The sequence below is a fragment of the Triturus cristatus genome, chromosome 3_1, assembly GCF_964204655.1.
Source record: "Triturus cristatus chromosome 3_1, aTriCri1.1, whole genome shotgun sequence".
NCBI lineage: Eukaryota > Metazoa > Chordata > Amphibia > Caudata > Salamandridae > Triturus > Triturus cristatus.
Genome location: NC_140583.1, coordinates 627,914,522 through 627,934,634, shown reverse-complemented (window position 1 = coordinate 627,934,634; position 20,113 = coordinate 627,914,522). Strand labels below are relative to the sequence as shown.

General features: G+C 47.1%; 1 long non-coding RNA gene across 1 annotated transcript in view; it reads left to right on the top strand.

The window, feature by feature from the left end:
• LOC146860667 (uncharacterized) overlaps nucleotides 1-20,113 on the top strand; it is a 272,962-nt gene that overhangs the window by 38,305 nt on the left and 214,544 nt on the right. Inside the window, exon 2 of the long non-coding RNA XR_014978847.1 lies at nucleotides 14,441-14,570. This is a non-coding gene — a long non-coding RNA (uncharacterized LOC146860667). The remainder of the gene's footprint in view (nucleotides 1-14,440; nucleotides 14,571-20,113) is intronic.

The window sequence follows — 20,113 nt, the reverse complement described above, 5'->3', positions numbered from 1 at the left end:
CGCTGGACCCAGCAAGGGACTCCCTACCTACGGGGTCCTCACTCTCTACTGGAGTCCAGGTACTGTCATCTTCTTCTAAATCTTCAGGGCTCCCCACGGACCCACCACCCTCCAGGTGTGAGGCCCGGGCCCTTTCTTCCTCACTGCGCTCACGTTCCCATTCATCTGCTTGCCATCCAATCATGTAGTTCCTCAATTCGTACACAGTGTCTGACTCTCTCACCCCTATGTTTCTTTCTCTACAGAACCTTTCCAACTCCTGCATACTGTAATAAACTAGATCACTGAGATCAAAAGCAGGCTCCATTCTGGCAGACGTTCTAGAGAAAAGATCACACAGGGAACCTAGGGGTCTGCGTTTAACACAGGAGTACACAATTCACAAAAAGATTCAGCAAGCTCTCAACCCAGAGAACTCACACTCACTTGCCTAGTGCCACTCACCACTCATCCACACACAACCCTCCCCTCGGACTGGTAAGGCAGTTTCTACCACCCCTGATTCCTCAACCTGACCACCACGTGACACAGGTACCAACTCTGGGCGCAGGGCGGGGGACAAATGTACAGGACACTATTACGCTGCCACCACTGGATCCCACCCTCTGGTGAATCCAGAAAACACAATGCACTAAGGGGGATGATCTACCCTCCCGAGCTAGGGACACCTAACTCACAGTGCACAAAAACACATTTCCAAGGAAATGACAATTAAAAACAATTTTAAAACAATAATCCCTATACCATGTGATTTATCTAAATGCAGAGTTTTGTAGTGCGGCCAGTTGCCGCTGCGGTACAGCGCAAACGCAAGTCCAAATCCCACCGCTGATCACCAATGTTAGAAATGGGATTTCTGGCTGGCTAAGGCTTGCGCCAAAGTCAGGCAGAAACCACCACTCTAGTCAGGGCAAGGAAGTTACACGCCAAAGATAACCCCTGCTCACCCCCTTGGTAGCTTGGCACGAGCAGACAGGCTTATCCCTGAGGCGATGTGTAAAGCGTTTGCGCGCGCACCCAGCAACAACACCCAAGGCCCACCACAAAGGAAACTCCACACAAGGTATTATATAAAAATAACCTTTGTATTATACACAACACATTAGATAAAAACACACACTTTACAATGTGCCAACAGGCACGGGCAGAATTTACAAGGGATTATATATACAGGGGACAGGGCCACATGGACCACTGTCAGGAATTAGCACTTTGTAGGAATAATATTTGAGAACATAGCACACAATCACTGTAGCACTAAAAATAGAACATGTAGCACACAACCAGTAACTACTGGTATCAGAACGTACCACCTACGCAACCCTAACCACCTTTAGGAATACCACGCAGGGAACTAGGACCTCACTAGTACCACCTGTACTAAGGAGAAAACAACCACCTAAGTATCACTCTACCTGTAGGGGTCTAAGCACATAAACACAGGATGCATAAAATACATTTAGAGGTGTAAACACAATTCAGGACAGAAAATATCATGAAGGCATTGCGCAGGCGCAAAAAGTACATGTATGAAAATCACCAAGTGCCCTAGGGGAGGGCACAACACAAGATAACTGTCCGCAGGCCAACTGGCCTCTCAGGATGCAGAAATACCCAATATACAAGAATGTCAGGGCGCGACTGCGCAGGCTGCGCAAGCCCGGCGCACAAGGCACAACCTAAACGTTGCAGCTGCCCACGAAGTGCTGGGCAGCTGTAGGGACTGGGGCCTGGGCACCTCTGTGCCTTTCAAAACAAAAATATGCAGCACGTGAGCCACCTAGGCTCTGGAAGTACTATGCCCAAACGTTGGGAGCCTCACAGGCTCTGGAACCACATAAGCACCACATAAGAGCCTCACGGGGCTCCGTGAACCATTAGGCCCCTGTCGTGAGAGCCTCTCTGGGCTCTAGAACAAGAATGGCCCCGTAACGTTGGAGCCTTCTCGGGGCTCAGGGCAAACCAATGCGGGTCGTTGGAGCACACCAGTGCTCGAGAAAATAATGCGGGCCCCTTCGTTGGAGCCTCGCGGGGGCTCAGAGACACTGCGGCGCGTGGGAGCCTCGTGGGCTCCACGCACCATAGAAATGCCCTCGGAAGGTTGGAGTCCCGCTCGGGACTCTGAAACAACAATGGCCCCAACCGTTGGAGTCCCGCTCGGGGGACTCAGCAAGATAGCAGGCACCAGCGTGGGAGCGACCCCCCCCCCCTCACTCACCGGGGCTTCATCGAGGTAACTCCCTGCTGGTTCTCTGCTTCGGTCCCTCGCAGCGGGGCGGCGGAGCTTCTTCTCTGCGTGGGGAGGCTCCGGCAGCAGTACGTCTTCTTCAGCGGTGGGGGCAGGCACCGGCAATGTGCCTCGGGCCCCCTCCGCTTCTGCTAGCCGGCTGGTGCACTTGCGGGGCTCTCCTCAGCTCACGGGAGCCCCGGTCATCTCTACGTCGTTCCGCTTCTCTCGGGGAAGCACGGGGTAGGCTCCCGTCCGCTTCCTGTGTTAGGCCACGCCCCTGTCCCTTCCGAGGCTGCCTGACTTCCTGGTTCGCCGCGTTCGTGGCTCGGGCCGGCGGCGGTGAAGCGGGGACAATGAGGGGTAGGCTCCCTCTTACTTGAGGTGAATAAACGGGGTGGGCACCCGATAACTAAATAATTAAATAAGCGGGGTGGGCACCCGCCAACGACCACCACAATGTCCCTGGCAGGGTGGGCACCTGCCAGGGGACTTCAGGATCGCCAAAACACGGGGCAAATGCCGGGTGGGCACCGGTTTGTAGAATTAAAGCGCTCCTAGCGCTAAGGATAAAAAGTAGAGCGCTCTCAGCGCTAGAGGCCAATAAAAGCTCCCAGACGCTCTAGGGAGAATAAGCCCAAAGTCCAGCAATAAGGTCCTTCAAGAGCAGGGGGGCAAGGCTGGACCCAGAGCCAGCTCACTGGGCCTCCAGGCAGGGAGGTAATCCAAGTGGCGGTCCTCTGGTCCAGCAGCAGCAGCAGCCCCCCTCAGGTAAGATCCTGGCAGAGAACAGTTTCTGTGGGGACACAGCCCCATTTTTATACATGCAAACCCTTTGTTCTGGGGTCAGGGTGAGGGGGAAAACCAGTCGCAGCTGGTTGGGGAGCACCCTTGATGTGCTCAGCCCCTCACTCTATTCACTGGAAGGGCTAGGGTCGTCAGTCGCACCACAGGGGGCGGGGCCAGCATTGTGTTTGGAAAACCCTGTCCTATTCAGGACCCAGGTGGACTCCTCCCACCCATCTAGCTGCTGATCTCCCCATTCACCACTGGGTGACTCATCCTGACACTGGGGAATCCCTAGCCCGTCACATGACATGACCAGCCAATCACGCGACAGACACACTGCACACAGAAGTGCCCACTTCTAGAAGTGGCACTTCCACACTAGGTACATGCACGCCGCACACATCATCGCGCAGCATTCACTCCCACGAGTCCGCACATACCAAACTCGGGCCTGCACACCCCACGCATCAGGAACTACTAGGGACACATACATTCCCCATGCATTCCTATGGGAGGGCAGGCCTATCTCACCACATGCACTCAGAGCACGCACGCACTTTACCCTGGGACACAGGGAAAGTGCGCAGAGACCAAACAATCACCATACCCAGTCACCAATAAAAATCAAAAAAGTTCAGGGGTGAACCTGCCAGAAGGGCCAAGTCCAACAGTTACATTATATCTTACGTTGTAGATCATCAGTTTCCTTTTACATTCATAAGATCTACACTATACAAGATATACTAATTGCCTATGTTGAGAAACCTTTATATAATATGGAGACCTATGCTTCAGCATTTATTCAGATCCATGCCAGAAGTTCTTTATTAACATATAAGGTATAAGACCGGCAGTACAGTAGGTCAATCAGCTTACCCTTATCCAACTGAGGCAGTGCTAGTTTCAACTTTTCAGACAAAACATTCAACCTTAATCAATCAGATTCTCAAAAAATAATTATATATAATAAATCCTATTTGAGTATACAAGCTGTGGCTTGCAACTATAAGCTCACATTTATGCAACACCAAATGCACACATTGAATAGAACAATCGATCAGTTTAAAATTGTAAATAGTTGAATGCATCAAACTGGTGAATGGCAAGCAAAGCAAACATCATGAATATGCTTCCATGGCAGACAGGGTGGTGAACCACACGTGGACTGAAACTAAAAACAGAAATGCAACATTAACTGCACTTCGGGAAACATGGTACTTCAAATACAGGCATCTTAGTAAACATCCTACAGATTTAAGGGAACAGCAAAACTAACATTCTAAGAGTGTTTCAAACAAATGAAACAAACCAATCACAGAACATCCAACAATTATGAAAGGATTGTCCACAGTTGTGCTACACTTACTTACAACAATCCGGTAAGCAAGCTTAAGGCAAGAATAGAGTACAAAAAGTGCTGAATATTTATAAGCACGGATTTCCTAATGCATGATTTTTGCTGTGCTTGCCATCTGAGAGGTTCAAGTTCAATCATTGTTTGATGATATTTAAAACTTGATATTCTGGTAGAAGATGAGATATTCTAAGATCAACAAAAAATCTAGATGCATAATTGCATGTGTTGAAATGTGAATGACCCCTGCACAGTAAACGGGAATTTTCCCCTGCCCTGAGTGTCCGACTTCATGTGAAACTGATGATCTCGCTTTTATTTAGGCCCTGGCATCACGTTAACCTGGTATATGTGCAAAAGCCTAGGCCTGTCCCTGGTAATGCAAAGTCCAGGACCTGTCCTGTGACTTAGAGGGGTGCACAAAGCATGACCTCATAGTAATGTGTGGACTACTGCTCATGTAGTGGGTACAACATGCAAAGTGGTGGTGGCAGCATATCCTGTTGTTGACTTTATATTGGTGAGAGGGCGGTCTACTGACCCCTTCATTGAAAAGGTTCCCTGTTTTTGGAAAACGACAACCCGGTGCTGACATCCCCAGTGCATATCAAATGCTCATGTGCAATGGAGTGAGGAGGACGGAGGTAGAGCTATATTTTGAAATTCAATGAGTGCCTTGCTAGCAGAAGGCTGCTGATTAGTTCTTCTTGTGAACTGACATTATGTACATTGTAGAGGTGAAGGGTGGCACACCTTATTGTTCAAGGTGAGGACGTTTCTAGGCAGGGCCTGCCCTTTTGGCTATCCCTGATTACCTGCTTCAGGAAGGCTGATGACAGCCAGGAGCAGAGATCTCACACCTAGTTGTGCCCCTGCTTTGGATGCTCCTCCTTAGAGCTAGCCCTATTGTTACCTGCGATGAAGGCTACCACTTTGCACGAACGCTGTATCTGGAGAGCAGCCTGTAAACAACTGGGCATATTTACAAGTAAATGTTGGAGCGCGAAGCTGGGCCAAATTTGGCTGCGGCGCACTCTGACATTTTCAAAATGCAGGAATGCGCTATATTCACAAGAATACGGTGCACCCTGTGTTTCCCTAGCGCTGGCACTAAATTTAGCTGCCCAGCGCCAACGCAGGCATCCTTGCACAATACAGCGAGGGTGCCAGCATTGTTGGGAATGATTGTTTTAGTGCAGAAAGGTGTCCCTTGCTGCACATAAGCAATTACTAATGACTATTTGTTACTTCTATGTGTGCCGCAGAATGCAGCACACATAGAAGTAGCAAATAGTAATTATTTAATGATTCTTTATGTTCAGGAAGGGACATCTTCTTGCACATAAACAATCATTAATGGTATTTTGCTCAGTCTATGTGTGGCAAAACACGAGGAGAAATAAAAGAATTTCTCCCCTTTTCGCCATTCTAACTCCTGCTCTTGCATGGCGTTAGTTTTTAGCGCTGCCTCAGATTTACACCTCCTTGTAAATCTGGGGCAACGCCAAAAGCAATTGGTGTTGTGGTGGAACGCCCACAGCAGCACCCATTACACGCCCCTTTCAAGCTAAGTAAGGCACTTAAAGGGGCATTATTTACAAGGTGGTGTTAAGCCACAAAGAGTATATATGTAAATATGGGGAAGGGCATATCCCCACAAGAATGTCACTTAAAGTGACGTTCTGGTGGCGATATATCCCCTTGTAAATATGTCCTAACATTTCTTAGAAAACCAACCATAACCAGTTCTTGAAGCCTTAGAGAGTGAGCGCACATCTGCTGTCTGGAAAGTGTATAGAAATGTGGGATTCAAATGACCCCACTTTATTCCAGTTTCAAGTTTTTCTTGACAATGGAAGGGCGTGCTCCACAGAGGACTTAAAGAGCTGCTGTTCAACCAGAGCTCGTGTCTTCCTAAGTGCCAGTATCCCAGATCAGAGGGGGCATCACTTGAAGTCTGCACATTCTGGTGGAGGACCTGAGGGTCTGCCTGAAGTGCCTAGAAGCCTTTCTGCCTGCTGAGAGAGGAAAGGAGTGTGCCTGGCCCTTTATGACGAGAGACTATCCAGCAGGTGAAGCCCAGCATGCTCCCAGTGTGGCCCCTAGAGAAGGCTGACTTTACCAAGTACGCAAAGCCAGAAGTGACTTGTGTTACGAAGAGGTTTCTCGAAGTCAATCTGTGTAACTTCAGAGTAAGCTGCATTGAAGACTGTACCTGAAAAACTACTTATGTCACCCAATAGATTGCCATGGGCTGAGAAACTGGTGCTGCTCTTGTCGACATGGGTGAACGGTACACCTTAATCTGGCCTCCCAAGAAAAAGATGAATCCATGGGAGAATTAATTTCACACCTCAAACAGCTAGCACGCTACTGTACTTTTGACACCTTCACGACCAAAGACGCTCTGAGTCTCTACGCAGACGTCTTCTAAAGAAAAGTTAATCCTAGGATGAAATTGAAGACATGACAAGAAGAAGAACATGCAAAAAAATGGAAGCTGGAAAAGTTGAAAAACGGGAACAAGCCTTCCGGTTTCAATCTTGTCACACGGACAGTCACTCCTCTGCGTGTCAACAACTGTCCAAGTCCAAGGATTATCCTCAACGACCAAGTCGTCGTCTTAGTCCCAACCGGACTAACGAGACGGGAGCGCCAGTTAAAATGCTATCGCTGTGGACGAGACTTCTCACAAACCGAGACGTATCCCGCATTAGGTCAGAAAAATCGGCAATGTGGCAAGGAAAACCACTTTGAGAAAGTATGCAGAGCAACATACAAAGACACTCACAGACAGTCGAGGCAATCCAGCTCTCGTCATAATGCCTAGGTGGTACGTGACGGCAGAGATACATCCACCAGCTCGTCATGATCGAGTCTCTATTCTCATGTCACCTACAGGTTGCAACGCTCAGCATCCTGGGAATCAAGGTCTCTCACGCTAATATCGCAAGACAGTGAGGAATATGTCTGCATGGTTGCAGATTCTGACAGACTAAAGAAATACCCACGAGTACATCTCCAAATGGGCGAGCACCTGACCAAGTTCGTGCTGGATAGTGGAGCATCACTCAATTACATTTTGGTTGCAAAATACAACAAAATGAACCCACAACCTCATCTGCACAAAGCTGCTGTGCGCGTTAACACAAGGATGTCGAAAGAACCTCTCCCTTGTCTAGGACAATTTCAGACTTCTCTCACATACAAAGGTAGAACTATTCCAGCTCGCATTTATGTTATTGAGGGGCCCGAAGTAGAGTGTCTCCTTAGCTTGCCTATAGCTGAACGAATACAATTGGTGGAAATACTATACCGAGTGGATGATGAACCTGACATAGTCCACAAGTTCCCAAAATTGTTCAGAGGGCTTGGAAAAATGGCTCATTTTCAAGTTCGTCTGCACATCAACACCCATAGCTCAACATCATAGGAAAATATTGTTTCATTTTCAACAGACTATGGAGGAGGAGCTGCAAGACCTTCTCCGGGCAGATATCATCGAGAGAACTTCGGGACCCACTCCCTGGGTATCTCCAGTGGTCATAGTACCAAAAAAAGGATCAGAAGGCAAAGTGCGTCTCTGTGTTGACATGAGAGCTCCAAATACTGCCATCGAAAGGGACCCCACATCAGTGACATGATCACATCATTGAATAGGGCAAAAATATTTTCCAACCTGGATCATAACAAGGGCTATCACCAGCTTGACCTTCACGAAAGTTCGAGATATATCACCACTTTCTCGACTTATCAAGGCCTGTTCAGACACAAAAGGCTCAGCTTCGGAGTTTCTTCTGCTGCAGAGATCTTCCAAGAGGCGATCAGAAGGGTCATTCATCATATCCCCTACACCCTTAACCACAGTGATGACATTCTTGTGTTTGGAGCAACTGTACAGGAACACAACAAAGCACTGGATCAGGTATGTCACGCCCTCCTGGAAGCAAACCTAACACTCAATAAAGATAAATGTGAACTCCACGAATCAACATTGAAATTCTATGGACACATTTTCTCGGGCACAGGAATGAGACCAGACCCTGAAACAAATTGCAGCGCTGAATAACACACCTCGACCTCAAGATGTTCGAGATGTTTGATCATTTCCAGGAATGGCCAGCTACTGCAAGCGTTATATCAAGGATTATGCCACCATTAACTACCTCCTGAGGAAATTAACTAAACAAGGTCATATATTCAAATGGACAGCCAGATGTGATCAAGCATATCACTTGATCAATATATACCTATACAATCATTCACAAGCCCGGAAAAGCAGTGAATCCAGCTGACTACATGTCGTGACACCCAAGACATCTTCAAGCTCAAACCAGTCGTTAGCGGAGGAGTATATACACTTTATTGTGGCTCAAGCAAAACCACCTGCAGTCCCTCTCAAAGCCATTCTTGAAGCCACTGCCATGGATGCCATCTTGCAGTTATGTGATACATCACATCCAAACAAACAGCTGGAGACACCTAGAAGAGCCCGGGCACAATAGACATGTCGACGGTCATTAACTAACCTCTTTCCGACATGTAAAAGATGAATTGTCTATTGCCAAAGAGGGCCTCCTGCTAAGAGATAAAATGATTGACATTCCAAAGCAGCTGCGTCAAGGAGTTGTCAATTTGGCACACGAAGGGCACAGAGGCATCGTAGCCACAAATAGAGCTTTGCGTGAACGGGTCTTAATCAAAATGTCAAAGTCACACTGAACGACTGTCCTCAGCGTCAATTAGTTAGTCGAGAAGAGCCACCTTTACTTCTACAATTGTCAGAACTGCCGGAGGGCGTCTGGCAACATGTTGCAGTAGACATCTTTGGTCCGCTACAATCAAGTAACTACATTCTTGTCATAATAGATGAATACTCCCACTTCCAATTGCTCACCTGATATCATCAACCAAAGCAGCCACCACTATTCCAGTGCTGGATGAAGTCTTTGCAGCCTGGGGAATACCTAAAGTAGTTAAGACAGACAATCGCCCTCAGTTCCATGGACAGGAATTTGCCGCATTTGCTAACCATCTCAATTTTCGACATCGGAAGATCACTCCTATGTGGCCACAGGCCAATGGGATGGTAGAGAGATTTATGGCCACTCTGAAGAAGGCTATACAGCAAACTGAACTGTCAAGGCGAGATGTTCAAAAAGCACTAAATGAGGTGCTACGAGCATATCGAACCACACCGCACATTATCACAGACAGGTGTCCAGCAACCTTGATGCTGGGCCGCACGGTGCGCACAAGAATACCGGCTTGGAAAGACTCAGCTGGCTGTATTCGTCAAGATTCAGAACATGAAGATTTAGCAGCAATAGACGGATCCAGAAAAGCCAAGATGAAGGAATATGCAGACATATGCTGACAGTCGATACCATGGTCACCGACTGCTAGTAACAAAACAAAAGGGGACTATGATGACGGCTGCCTCAGATGACAAGAGAATAACAAGGAACGTTGCACATTTGCATAGATGCACGCCAACCACAAGAGAGACATTGGCTGCACCAGAAAGTGCAATGAAGGAGGACACCCACGTGATGGGAAGTGAGCACACGTCTCGCTTCCCCGCTGCTGAAAGGGAGAGATCTAATCAAGACGTAGCCCACCGGCCACAGCGTACTCATCGAAGGCCTACACGTCTCATTGAAGAACTGTAGCTATGTTTTCTTTTATTTTGCTCTGTTTACCTCAAAGTTAGCCCAAGTTGTGTAAGAAGGGGGAGAAGTAATGTTGTGGTAGACTTCATGCGAAGCGGCAATGAGATGGGGAGAAAAGGGAGGAGTAAGGAGTTCAGGAGAAGGCCGGGTACGAGGAGAGATGTAAATGAATAAAGCTCCCTGATACAGTTGCGGTGTCCGTGTCGTCTATGCTGCCTGATGGACACGACAGTGAGATGCCCTAATCTGCGGAGATACCACAGCTGACAGAGGACACCTTCATGTGGAGGTCGACCCAGAGACCACAACTGGCAACCTAGAACGTTGACATAGCCAGTCAGGAGGACTGCTGCTCCTGGGACTGGGCACTGCTGTGATGGCTTACCCCGCTGATCACCTCCGATACAATCATCCCGAACAGGGCTGCCAGCGCAGCCTACATTTGAGATGACCTGTTGCCTGAGGGCAGGAGCTGGTACTCTCCTGTTGCACTGGGTCTGCAGGACTCACTTACACTTTTTCCAAAAAAAGGGTAAACAGTCATTGAACTAAAGTTGGGCAATTCACCAATTAGGCTATTTGTACTTGTCCCTAATCCTTGCTTAAAACATGCAGTATGTTTCAGACTATAACTTTGAGGCTTCACCATAGCAGGAAGAAAGGGAGGATACCAGAATGACACTGAGATGTACAGGGTGTAGTGTATCATGGTCTAGTGCAACACCGTTTTGAACGTTGTATACTGCTTCCAGATTTGTGTGGTATTCAGTTTTGCAGTGTGATTGAAATATATATTTTTTCCATTAAAGATAAGCATTTGGCTTGGCATTAGGCATCAGTATCTGTTAGTTGACAACTGATTTTGTGCTCTTGTCCCCACACTACCTCCGTGAGACGCCTGTGACTGCTCGCCCTTGCTAACATCAGAATCGCGTGCCAGAAGGGTTGTACTTGGCCCAGTTTACACAGCCATATTAGGATGGACCGCAGGACATCAGTTGCAAACAACCTTAACCACTCTGGTTGGGGCCTAGTAGCCCCCATCTGTCCTGCGCCCCCCCACACCCAGTTAAAACATGCTGCACACACATGCGGTCAGATCCCCACAGCATGTGTGTGCAGAATGTTTTCACTGGCTCCTTGAGGAAAGAGGACAATGCGCCTGTCCGAGTGGATGCAAGTGAGCTCCAGCGATAGTGATCTTCAGGTCAGTAGCAGGGGGCAGTGTGTAGGGGAGTGAGAGTATCGTACGCCTCTCTGCGACACTTCAGCAACACTTCCTCCATATCTACTAGTGAGTGGGTGCATTCCGAAAGGACAGGCGATCCATGTGTCTATAGTATCTGCCCCTTTTACATCTTTGTGGTCGCTTCAACAGGTGAGTCTAATTTGGTAGTCGTGGAGCAAAACTTTCCAGGAAGTGGGTACAGATCTGTAGACAGTTACCAGGACACTCCATATTTTACCTGTGCTCCTATAAGAGCTTTTACTTGACTGACCATGCCACTCCTCTGTAGTTGTCAGTGATGCATCCCCTAGGTTGGAGCTACCCTAATGTGTGGTGTTTTATTTAGGTGACCAAACCGTGAACCTGTCGTTTTGACAGTGGCTCTGTTCATGCTTGTCTACTGTCACGTACATTTGCCCATGTTATGTAGCATAAGACTGGCCTGCAGCAGGTTACCTGGCCTCGGTGGCCTTGCTTTGCTCCTGCATTTGCCCAGTTGCAAAAACATTATGGTGCAACAAGTCCACGCCTATGTTGTGTTGTACCCCCTCTTTTCCCTGCTTACTGAGGCGTGGTAAGGTGTTGTCAGCCGTAGCTTCAGGGAGTACCCACTTCAATGTTGTTTCTCGGTAAGAAATAATATCAATAAAACACCCAATGAGATAGCGGTTCACCTCCTCGAGTCAATGAGCACGTAATGCCGGCCCCTCTGACAATGCATCACTTTTTGCACATTTTCATCCCATAAGCATCGATGGAAAAGATGAACGTGACAGAAGCTTGAAGGCAGATGACGGGAGTCTTGGCAGATGCTGGTCTTTCTACTGAGAAGGAAGGAGAACCATGAAAAGATACACATAATATACATGACTCCTATGCGGATCCTTGTCATTTATGAATCCTTGCATACAAGTGGCGATGGAAACCGAGGGTAAATACATCATAGGTGCAAGCACAGTGCAGGCTGAGTAGAGCATGGCCACACAAAATGGCTGTGAATAAACCGGTTGTTTTCATTAAAGCAATATAAATCAACAGAACTCATATAACAAGCATTTACAATGCAACGGTCTCGGCATTGTTAAAGTTAGAGCTATTGGCATTGCTCATGACATTATTTTTGTTTATGTTTTTGTTTTTAAAACATTTAAAGAAACGGCATTGTTATTTACAATGTTAATAGCTTAATGACTCTCAAATTAGTATGACCTGCCTCCCAGGACCGCCGCCGCGCTCTCTTTTTCTAACACCAGATGTGAGCCTGTCCTTGTGAAGCCCGGTCAGGAGGGCGAATCCCTCGCCTCGTTGTGGGTTCTTGCGCCTCCTGCTTGCGGGCTGCCAGTGCTGCAATCACCCCTCTCCTCGCTGCTGTGTATCCGAGCCCCTCTCCGCACGCGCTTGTACCCAGAAAAAACAACTGTAACTTGCACACCCATGCCATCTGATGCCCAGTCACTTAAGTTTACTGCAGATGAATGCCCTGTTACCTTATTTTGGAAGTTTATGTATTTCTTTGCATTCTAACACTTGCACGCAGTCTCCCGCACAGGCGCTCCTGCCTCCATGCATGTACTCGGCGATCTTGCTTCACAGGTCAGCCCTTATAACCCCTGTTTTGCCCACTTCCCTTGTCTTGTTTACCATGTTTTTGGCTGCCTTTTAGTAGCCCCTACCAGAACCCACCCCCCCCCCCGCAGCCACCCGTTCCTGCGCGCACAGCTATCCGCCCGTATGCTTATTCTTTCCACATAGGCGCGCTCTAGTTACTGCTATTCTTCTAGTGTAACTATCCAGATTCAAAGATTTATTTCGAGCTCCCCATAAGAGGTCGAGCCCATCCGGTGGAGGGGGTGGGGGCACCTATGTTGAAGCATGAGGGAATTGTGTTGGCCTATACCTGTCTCTTCCCCTGTGTTTGACTCCTCAGTTCTGGTGTTGTCCTAGAGGCCAGGCCAGCAGGCAGCGTGGCGCGCGCACACACTGAGACCACCATGATCACAGCTCAGATTGTGTATTTGAGAAGTGGCTGCTCTTGAAGTCTGCTTTTTAATGAGAGGGACAAATGAGGTGATTAAAGGATGGTCATTAAGCTATCAGCATGAAACGATATTATAAGTAATGTGGGGAATGGAAATGGAAGTACATATTGACGAATAATAAGGTTTTATTGTAATAAACATGGGCAGGTTAGGCTAAACCTGTGAGTAGAGATGGAAATGTTCTATTTTCTATGTAAAATGTGTTCATTGGTAATTAATTGAAGCGAAATTCAAGTTAAAAATGTTAGACCCCCTACATATGGCTGCCACCTCGCTACCATGTTTCCAGTTCACTGCTTTCCTTTGACAATCAGGTGCGTCCTGCCACTTACGTTATTGGCTTGCTTAAATGATAATTTGTGAGCGTGAAAGGCACAACCTGGTAAAGGGTGACCAGTGGAGATGCAGAGGTGGTACCTCAAAACTGCATTTCACCCGGACTTCTCTTTTGTGGTCCGTGGTCCGTAAAAGCCTGTGTTCAAGCAACAAATCAGCAGCTGGTGAGAGCTTCGTTGTCATAGCGAACAGTCATTACTCCCGTCAAAATCTACTTACTCCCTAAGCCAGCTCAATGATGTCATCACTTAGATGCCATCATCACGCAGGTTCTACTATCAGAAGGCTTTGTTGTGCTCGGTGCCAGTGTTTTCCCACTATGCAAGCAGAGCACTCCTGCACGCGCCGCAGCGCCTTCGCAAGCGCGCGCGGTCCCTTCAGCGGGACTCCTTGCACATCGCCTGAAGCAGCCAGCTGTCACACAAGGTCAAATGCGAGGTGCAGGCAACTGAACTCAGTGAATGCCACAAGTTACCCCCAGAAGATGCTGGAACAGGGTACAGGCGACCCTACTTCTACTGGGCGTTTGGCCGTTTCTGTGCTATACGTACCTTTCAGTTTAGAAAAAGAGTGCCCAATGCAGTGGAGAGGCGCATTAATAGTACAAATTAAAGCATGCGCGTGTGTAGTAGACACATCTAAGGAGCACGCTTGAACACGATTCTAGCACACTATTAAAATAAGATGTCATTCTAAGATCTATTTAAAGATCACGTTTATTATTTATAAAATAAAATAAATAATAATAATAAGAATAATTTAAAAACCAGCTGCTGATTTGTTGCTTGAATACAGGCTTTTACGTGCAAGATCCAGGCTCTGCGTGATAAGCTGTGGATCTTCCTGGTTCAGTCTTTTTATGCTGTTCGACACACGGAGGGCTGGAAACGGATGCGACCAGATGATCAACAGAAAATACAAGCAGGTATGTGCTCTCGCTTCATCGCTGCGCATTCGTAATTATCCGCTTGCAAGTAATTGTTTATACGTTTTGGGATGAAGTAGATGGGTTTATTAACCATAGATGTGGCGATTTTATGCTTGAACGTTTTAAAATGTCAAACATGGCGGGGAGGAAAGGGAGATAGTGACGCCTTTCTCCGAGGTCAAGCAGAAATGCCTCGGAGAAACGCAGCGTCATGTTCGGATTCGGGGGCGTGTTTTTCTTTCTCTCCTCTTGCCATTGGCTGGAATGTTTACATTCCAGAGGAGAGAAAGAAAGTAAAAAACACGCCCCCGAATCCGAAAAAGACGGGGCTTAAACGGACAGACGCCCCTCTCCTCCAATGGCTGGCCTCCGTTTAGGAAGCCAGCCAATGGAGAAGAGGGGTGGGTTCAAGCCCCGTACCTAAAAACGTTAAATCTCGCAAGCGAGACTGCGCAAGCGCAGCCTTCGCTAGCCGAGACCTAAAAAGGTAACACAAGTTCACAATTCCGGCCTTTTGTACCTCGAGGTACAAAAATAAAGGATATTTATAACCAGCATTGGATTTATTTCAATTTTACGTGCTCCTTCATGACGTTCACCAAGATCACATTCGCTAGAGCTTACATCACTGCGACAATCTTCGGCAGTTGTTAACGGCTAAGCATAGAGAAGAAGCTGTTTGTTTCAGAGATGGCAGGGGGCTTTTCTAGATGTGGGACTCTATGGTAATATGACGGATAGCAGGAATCAGGTTGGCAATGTTGCAGGCGCCGGTCCAGTCTCTAGGTATCCAGGAGTACGCTTGTTTACCACACACAAAATGTACGCAATATTCGGCTTCTGGGTTATGTAAGACTTCGGTGGGCACTCTAAAGTTAAGTGGTGGTACATAGTCAGGAATCACATGAGGAACAAAGTCAGACTCACTCACGTTGAAAGGCTTATGCAACACGGGAGGAGCATCTTCTTGTGGGCCATATCTGCATGTGCTTCTTAGTCAGAGTCCACATTGAGAGCAGTTCTGTGGGGCACAGGTGCAGTGTGCATCAGCCTCTAGCTGAAGGATCTTTCTGTTCCCATTGTCAGGGGAGACAGCCACAAACAGGAAACATAAGAGTGTTGAGTTTCACCCAGGCAGGTGAAACCCACCATAAGAACAACAAGAATGCGCTGGAATCCGATCCTACCCAACAGGTAGACAGGTTTCGTAGAGGGGTACTGTGAGAGTGCATATGCAGGCTGAGATGGCTACCACAAGTCCAGCACAAAGGACACCACCCTTTTGTGCATGGCACATAAGTGGGGCGTATTGCATCCCAGCATTAACCAGTCTATCCTCAAGTCACAAGGCCCCAAGCATAGAACATGGGGTACCTGTCCTTCACAGGCCATGGACCCCAATAACCGATACTAAAGAGACCTTTTACAGGAAAGACCTAGTATACCGTTTCCCAGATAGGAACAGTTAAACAAGCATTACAAATGCAATAGGTCTCGCCTTTTATTAAGTTAAAGCCATTTGCTTTGCTATACAATACCATTAACAAAGCAAATGGCTTTAACTTAATCAAAGGCAAGACCTATTGCATTTTCAATGCTTGTTTCTTTGTGCAATGCATTTATGAGAGCAAGGCAAACACAAAGGTTGGGGTGAGGTGGCAAAGTGAGCTAAAGAACGATGATGGATTCAACCCAGATCTGTGACTGGGGGGTGAGTGTCTGAAAAGTTTCAGCGCTTTGTCCATCATCTCCTTGTGTTTGCATTATGAGTTCAAGTACATAACATGATTAGTCAATACACGTAAAATAGACCCGCTTCAATTGTACTACACATGTTCAATAGGAGGCAGCTTGATACACCAAGCATCTAATAGTATGAGATGAGTGAGACCTGAAGCCCCACCGGGAGGAGCCAAATCCAACTGGTGTATATTTTAAGGAATTGCTAACAACCGTAACCCAGAGTTGCTCTCCCAAGCCAGACCTAAAAAATCAACAGATACTGGGAAGTAGTGCAGGAGCTGAATGTGCCTTGTTAACGTTTAACACTATGTAAAATAAAAATACACTAAAATAAAACATCCCAACAGGGAGCAGGCATGTAAATAAAATACCAGTCTGTATTGCTGATTTGGCCAGGCTTTCATCTAATCCCTGGCACTTGGAGTCCAAGGTTAAATTAAGGACTAAAAGTCATCAACTGGACTTGATGGGGTGTAGGGGGTAGGTGGTGGCGGCAGCGGAAGTAAAATTAGATTGGATATGTGCTACTAAATAGTAATCGAGAGTGTCTGTTAATCAGGGCTTTAAGTGGTATTTAAAAGCTGGGGGTCTCTCCTAGGGGCGTGGTTGGTGTAATTAGGGGCATGGCTTAAAACATTTAAGCTAAAAATCTGTGCTTAGCATTGCGTCCCGCCCGACTGGTATTTTGCTGCTTCTGTCACTGCATCCAGATATATAATACAAGTAACATTACACATACAACAAGCCAGGACTATTGGCTTTGTCAATGGCTGTTAGATGCATAAGATTAAAAAACAAGCATTTGCAATGCAATAGGTCTCGCATTTATACGAGTTTGAGCTATTGGCATTGTAAATGACAATGCTTTTTATTTAAGTTTGTTTTTTTTAAAACATAAATAAAAGGCACTGTCATTTACAATGCTAATAGCTCAAACTCTCGCAAATGCGAGACCTATTGCATTGCAAATGCTTGTTTATATAGTGCTTCATACCAAACGCATGCCATATCAGGGTGCTGTTTAATGAGAATCGATTTACTGACCTTGTACAGAAAGGAAGATGAGATGATCGTACAGGGTTTCGAATAAGCGGCTGATGATTGAGAGGAAATGTTCATAATGGACAGTTAACAAACCAAGCCATCGAGGCAGTTTTATGGAAGCATCTCCTCAGAGCCGGGGAACATCATTCTTAATTAGATGGGAATACGCGTTCAAATGCGGAGATGTTTTGTAATAGGAACGGCTTAAGAGGACGAGTCTTCATTTAAGAGAACCAGGGCTCCACCAAGAAAATTGTCAGAAACATGGCCTCGTTTTGACGGATTGTTGTTTGCTGGCTACATTCTACATAATGAATATGAAAAAACCTTACCATTGAGTTTAAACAATTAACAAGTGAAAATTGGACTTAACCGGACGGGGAGACAGTCATTTTGATGGCATCAAAAGTACACTGTTGTGCGGCAGAAGGAGCAGGGTACCGCCATAGTGGTCAATGGCTAATGTAAGACCTGTTTCAATATACGGTTCCATACAGGGGTGAAAGCGCGGCCATTTTATTTTCTATTCATGAAGAACTGTCGGTGCCACAATCAATTCAAAAAGTAAATGGAAACATGAAACTAGGTACAACACGAGCAAGTTCAGACGAAAATTGACAAGCGTGGTACACTGCACCAAGCCTTTTTCAGCAGAGAAAAAAAGTTGGTAGACCTGCTCACGAAACTAAAATGAAAAAAAAAAAGAAATGTTTCATCTAAGGACAGCAAATCGAGGCAGGCAGAACACTTGTGGTTTCTCCAACAAATGGCTTGAACCTCGTGCCGCCATGCAATCCGTTTGGCATCGCACTTCAAAGGTCCGCTCCCCCGCCTGGAATGAGCTCCCCGGCCCCCAGGCGCGCGCGCGCCACGCTCCGCCGGGCTTGTCTTGTTGTTATATTTGCACGTTAGTTTTGCTTTCCAGCCTGTGCTATTCACAGTTGTTTGATGGAAACGTCGTACAGATCTTGACAGTTGTACAGTATAGAAAACTGCAAAAGTTTAGAGCCTTTGTTTTGTTGCTTGGAAGAAGTAACAGGCCGATTGCAGTCCTTTACGTTAAATGTATATTCGAGATTTGGTGCTTTAATAACTGCATGCAGGGCCGTATTGTATGTATTTTAAACTCCAGGTGTCCGTCGTGTGGCCGGTTTTGGCTCAGCCCTGACTTCCGAAAGGATAGGCCGATCTCGAAATCTTCACGGTTTCACCACAGAGCAGTTCACTTCTAGCGGGGACGGCACTTCGAAGACATGCACTTTGCTAAAACGGAAGTTACCGTGGGGTGGACAGCCAGGGAACCTAAGACCTCACCCCACTGATTTAAACCCATGTTAACAAGCAGGCGTGAGCCATGACTCGAAACTGCCGAGTCTGCACCATCTCCTCTGTGAATACAAACCTGTGTCAGAGAGTGCTTGATAGTGAATAAAGCCCTTTCGAGAGAGGAGTGTCCTTTCCTGGTTTGTGCATAAAAAGCTTTGTGAGCCCCCGTGCCAGACGAGCGTAGTGTGCATGTTTGTGAATAAAACCCTTAATGGTGTTCCTCCGTGCCAGAGAGGAGTCTGGTGTGCATGTTTGTAAATAAAAACCTTTCTAGTGGGCATGTTTGTGAATAAAAACCTTTCTAGTGGGCATGTTTGTGAATAAAAACCTTTCTAGTGGGAATGTTTGTGAATAAAAACCTTAATTGCGTGCCCTGTATGGCCGTACCAGAGAGGAGTGTGGTGTACATGTTTGTGAATATCTCTGAGCTCCAGTGGCAGTGAGGCGTGTAAGTGTACGTTTGTGATTAAAAACCTTTTTTTTAAGCCCTCTCTGCCAGAGGAGTGTAGTGTGCAGGTTTGTGAATAAAACACTTTATCGAGACCCCTGTGCCAGAGAGGAGTGGGCAAGGTTATGTATAAAAACCTTTTTTATTTTAGCCTCCGTGACAGAGAAGATCGTAGTGGGCATGATTGTGAATAAAACCTTTGTGAGACCATGTGCCAGAGAGGAGTGCATTGCGCATGTTTGTTAGTATAAATCTATGTGAGCCCCCATGCCAGAGAGCAGTACGCTGGGCATGTTTGTGGAAAAAAAACTTTCTTTCGATCCCACGTGCCAGAGATGAGTGTAATGTACATGTTTTCTCTCCCCTTGTTTCTTTTCTTCGTTGTGCGGCTAGCAGACGCCTGGCACTGCCTCTCAGCTGAAGAGCTGGGACACGAAAGAACAGTAGCCCGTTTGATCTAGTCCAGATGGCCCCCGGGGGGTGGGGGGGCGGCTGTGGCATGCACGCCCTCCCAGCGGAAGAGGAAGTTTAGTGGTGTTGATGCGACGGGCCCTCAGGCGAGCACTGCGCGCGCCCCTCCCGGCGGTAGTACAGTGCGGGTGCCATGGCCATCCGCGCCGGCTCCTGCCCGCTTGAGTGATAGGGGCCCCCTTTAGAAGTGGTGGTGAAAGGAGTAAGTGTGTTGACCCCTCTTAAAGCGACATGGCTGCGCGAGTTTATCAATGAATCAATTTATTATGAATCGTTCAGTTGTGCGTCTTCGCCACGGAATAACAGCTATTCATAAATTTTCATGTGATAAAGTGGTGCTTTCCTGCATCTTTTATACAGGGGCAGGCTCTGACCTGCGGTACGGTTTCCATGACACCCGTCACTCATCCTTTCAGCCGGAAGATGAAAGGCGGAAGCCGCCTTTTGATAGTGAGCAGCTAATTGGACTAGCAGATCCTGAGTTTCAACGTGAAAAGGTGGAGGAAAA